The sequence below is a fragment of the Centroberyx gerrardi genome, chromosome 2, assembly GCF_048128805.1.
Source record: "Centroberyx gerrardi isolate f3 chromosome 2, fCenGer3.hap1.cur.20231027, whole genome shotgun sequence".
Lineage (NCBI taxonomy): Eukaryota > Metazoa > Chordata > Actinopteri > Beryciformes > Berycidae > Centroberyx > Centroberyx gerrardi.
The window spans coordinates 22242797-22248210 of NC_135998.1; positions in this window are offsets into that span (position 1 = coordinate 22242797).

The window sequence follows — 5414 nt, forward strand, 5'->3', positions numbered from 1 at the left end:
CTAAAGCAAGAATTGCTGGATCTGGCTACCAAGTTTGGTGTCAATCAGAATAATTTCATGCACGATACAGGCTTTTAAAATTTGAAATGTATGGATCATATGTGTAGGTCCGTCCCTTAAACCTGTGTACCAAATTTGGTGCTGATGGGGCGTGAATTGAAAAAGCCTTACTGAAAAATCTGTTTTTCTAAAAATGCCCCAAAAAAAAAAAAAATCCAATCAGCAGACTTTGATGGTTCTTGGGGCAAATATGTAAAGCAATGATAGATGGATAACCGTACCAAGTTTCATGACAAACAGACTGATGATGTAGGAGTTATGGCCTTTCAAAGTTTTACATTTTGACCTTTAATTACAGCGGCCCCATCTGGCTGAGTGGGGTAGCATTTGTTGGGAGGCATTTGCACGCCATGTACACCAAGTCTCAACCCACCTTGAGTCTGTCCTGTCATTTTTCTCTTTAGCAAGTGTTGACTATAACACAGGCCCAGCAGTCACTTCCTTTCAACACACATGTTTCACACCTAACCCTGGATGCTTACCATGAGTCCAGCAAATGGCAACTCACAGTCTAAAGATCCCAGGCCTCTGCCAAATCTGCTTTCTTCTTCTCCTTGTTCACATGGCGGCACAATATGCAGCACATGCTTTTTACTATTTACATGGGGGAGTGGAGCACAAACTAACACTGTGTTTTGATATACAGTGAATCATTCACTCTAGCAGACAGTGCTTAAACAAAGTTAATATAGATCCTAATAGGCCAAACCAGTGTCTGAGCCACAGATCTGGCTATAAGGAGAGAGCTTCATGTGGTTGAGTCAGGGGAAAATCCTGCCTTCATTGTTCCTGTTGACCTAAACCTAACTCATGATAGAGGGGCAGTGAAGGGAAGAAGTGGAGCTGTCTGAGGTGAATGGGAGTTAGGTATGGGAGGGAGAGATGGATTGGAAGAAAGCTGTCAATCAAATTAGAGAAGAATAAAACTCTATGAATAGAATAGCAAAGGAAAAGAATTGCTGAAACAATGACCAAAGTTCCTTAATTGTTGCAGAAAAGAAAATTAAATCTTATATGTAAATTGTTTCTGCAAAGAGACTTTAAGTGACCTATATAATCAGAATATGGTGCTTTTAATATTATTGTCATTCTGTGTGCCATGCACACTGACTGAATTTTAGACACATTTGGTTTTTAGTTGCCAACAGCCTAAACTAATGACAGTGTCCATGGTGACGAAGGATGGGCCTGAAGGATTGTGGGATGGCGCTATGCCAGAGGAAGTGGGTGCGTCCAGTGACAGCTTCAGCTGTGAGGGAAAGGGTCAGAGGTTACTCTGCAAAAATGAAAAGACCAAACCAACAATCTGCTGTGGGGCAGAGTGCTGCTGTCAACAGATACATTGTATGGCCACTTAATGATATTTATGGTGATATTCAAAATTATAGCACCATAGAACTAATGCCTATAACATCTTCAGCTGCAAGTCTACATCTATGGGATATCAGTTTTTTCACTAATTCTCAGTGAAATCTTAAAGGGTAACTTCGGTATTTTTCAACCTGGACCCTATTTTCCCATCTTTTTGTGTCTAAGTGACTAAAGGGGACAACAATTTTTGAAATTGGTCCAGTATTGAGCGAGATCGCTTCAGCCGGCAGCCGCGAAACGAGCTGCAATGTAATCCGACCGGGCAAATGCGCACCGTCAATGTACGTCCACTAAAAGTGCTTGTTTTTGCCACTGACAGGCTCAGATTGTTATTATAAGTGTCTGACAACTGCTCCCGGCACTCCTCTCTCCAACTCTCACTCACGTTTCCACAGTTGACTTCCTGCAACAACTCAACTCTCGCGAGACTTGAGCGAGACTTGGTTACACACAGACCGGATCAAGCGAAAGGTAAAGAAAAACGTTTCATTTCTCTGTAGGGTCCTTTCCATAATGTTGTTAGACACTTATAATAACAATCTGAGCCTGTCAGTGGCAAAAACAAGCACTTTTGGTGGACGTACATTGACGGTGCGATTTGTCCCGTCAGATTACATTGCAGCCCGTTTCGCGGCTGCCGGCTGAAGTGATCTCATTCAATACCGGACCAATTTCAAAAATTGTTGTCCCCTTTAGTCACTTAGATACAAAAAGATGGGAAAATAGGGTCCAGGTTGAAAAATACCGAAGTTACCCTTTAAGTAATGTGTGTGGCACTTCTACTGTGCCCAGTGTCACCCTCATGCTGAGCTCTGTCCCCATGTACTCTGCCAGTAGGGATTGGATGTGATGCTCATGTGACAAAGTCCTTGATCTATCCTGTTCCCCTTGTTACTGGAGTGTCTGGGCATGTTTGACATTAGCATGGCTCACATACATATCAGAAAACCTGAGTAAAAACTGAATGTGAAGGCCATTAGAGGAAGGTGATAATTGGGACACCTGGACCTCTGTTCTCTGATCCAGGGTTGTGTACTCCGGAGAGCAAAACAAATAGAGGCACCACTCCATGGGGGGCTATTATTGCTCTTGATAAGATGGCCTGCTTTTCCATTCACTTATCTTCAGTTAACCAACAGAGGGTCTGTTTTTCTACAAACAGCAGCCAATTCATCCCAAGCCCCGTGGTAAACACTGGGCCATCAGATGAGCAGAGATAAAGGTGTGAAGTACCTGGAGCTGCAGCAGATCAGACACAAAGCCTTTCTGATGGGTCACTACTGTCTTGTAGATGCACTGTTACAACACACATTTTTAGTTAAACTTCTGGTCTTAAATTGATTTGGCATGCATTGCCTTTTATTAACCCTCAAGAAATAAGTATTTAACTTTCTTTAATCCACCAGAAAAATTATTGCCTCAACTGTCAGAAAAAGGTTTTGGCTGAGATCACGCACTTAAATTCTAAAAATTGTGAACAAAAAAAGTAATGCAATGTTCAAGTTTAACAAGGTAAATAATGATTTAAAATGTTATACAGTATATTACATTTAAGCTATCATGAATATAAACACTGAAAGGAATTTTAACTCCTTTGTAAAACCTACTCAAAAATTATTAAATTGTTAATCTAACACTAACCCTTAAATTGATTTTGTCAATAATCTAGCCAAACAGGATGGGATGTGAGACTAGAGCGAGACAAACATCAATAAACAACACAAAATAGATAAAATGGAGTTCTAATACTTGCTTAGCTGTGCACTGTTGCTTTGATTCATGACTACATTTTTTTTATTACTATTATTTTTGGGGCTTTTTTGCATTAGATAGGAAAGGTTGAGAGAGAGTGAGAGGGGGATAACATGCAACAAAGGTCCTGGTCTGTATTTGAACCCAGGACATCAAGTTTACATGGTACATGCCAGACCACTGAGCCACGTGTGAAATAATTTAATTAAAAAAACTATACAAATAAGAACAAACTTGTTGAATATTGTATTGTTTCTTGGCTGGTATTTTTTTTGTTGATGTTGATAAATAGTACAAATAAAGTTCTCTGAGATCTAAATATTTGTGATCCTAAAGTAAATGACACTTATTAATTATTAATTTATGTTGAAATAACATTTACACATTTTCCACAAGAAATAAGCAATATTCCCTGGGCACACCAAGTATTACTGCACAGTGACACTGCTCATGGGCCTCTCACTTTAAAGAGAGCACTGTTTCAAGACTGCACCTTGTCCAAACATATACTGTCATGGTGCTTTATTTTGGGGCTTTGTTGCATCTGATTGGGTGTAAACCAAGAATAATACCCCCAGCTCCTGTCAGGCTTTGAGATTTGATAGTAGGATGACATCATGCGGCCCTCGTTAAGGAGAGCCACTGTTTTATCATAACCTCTGGCCTCGCACTATTTCTGCTCCCAGGGAAGGAAGGAAGGGAGTCTGAGGAATCAGGAACTGGACTCCGCTGCTCCGAGGAGCCAGGGTTCAAACAGTAGAGGGCACCTACACATACATTTAATTTCCAAGAAATTATTAGTTTTTTTGCACTTTGTGTTGACCTCTTTGTGTGATGTTACTATATTAAGCCATGATAGAATTTGTTTTCCCAGTCTTGGGTCTTCCCCTCTCCAACCTTGTGAATCCAATGCAGAGCGTTTTCTCATGGCCTTAAACTTTCCCCAAACAAATAAGCAACTCAAGTCAAAGAAAGCCTCACAAGCAAAGACAGCAGCTCAGATTTCATGGCAGATAAAACCAGCACACACTGCCAGCACTTCTGAAAATCAGCTAGTTCTGATTTAAAGACCAAATCACACTTTACTGCAAACAGTGCGGCTGAATGCAGGAGGGCATGTGGCAACAGTGCGGCATGACTTGAACCGAGTGTGTGCCTGAGAGATTTAACATTTCTCACGCTGGCTGCCCTAGTATCACCAGTGCATGCCCGCACAAATCTTTTTATTTAATAAGTCCTGCACTCTCCCTCTGCACTTCACACTCGCCAATCCGTTATGCAATAAAATTGTGGTTGATCGCTCTCACTCACTCCTTCTCTCTCCATTCTCTCAGCGGTTCCCACACTTCATACACCTTCAGAGACCTAGCCCCTTTTGGCAGTGCTCCATTTGGCAGTCACACCAACATAAGGAGCAGCATGTGCGTGGCTTCATAATAAAATAATCTTTGCCCTCGGGTGCTGAAACTGCACAGTTACTACTGACAGTTTCACTCGCCCTGAGAGAGAGAAAAAAAGGAAGAAAAATAGAAACATTTGGCACAGGCATCTACTTTCAGTGTATGTTGTTATACAATCTCCCTCATTTACAACACATATGTTGCAACTGAAAAACTTGAGAAAAATTCTAAATATATCACTCATGTTACACAGCAACAAAAAAAAAGACTGTGGAAAAGAAAATAGATTACAGTCATGTGTGTTGTCAATTCTATTACAGCCAGTTACTACAAAGCAAGAGAGACTCATGGGAACAAGGATCCATGCAGTGTGTGTATGAAGTGACAATGACACTGCAACAGGAACTGAAATTTATAACTGGCTTATTAGACAAGTTTAACATTTGGTGGTCTAGACATCAGGGCACCAAACTTCAAATTGCAACAGGAACATACTGAGGTTCTCTAACAAGTTGCTAAAATAATACAATAGGAGGCCAAAACGTTTTACAATGGCTTCCCCAGTTGTGCCAAATTGGTATTTCACTTCATATACAGTAGTCTAGTCCTCTATTTCATGGTTTAACAAAATAGATATAGTTATTGGACAGTGAGGGGGAAAGATGAGGGTTTCCTGGTAGTCCTATCTCTCTCTCTATGGAGGGAGAGGCAGCTTTTATTTGGCTTGAGGAGAGAGAGGGGGGAGGAGAGGAGGAGTGGGAGGAACTTGTTGAGTCGCCTCTAGTCTTCATTGAGAACTCAGAAGGCACCGCGTTAACATCTATGAGCTGA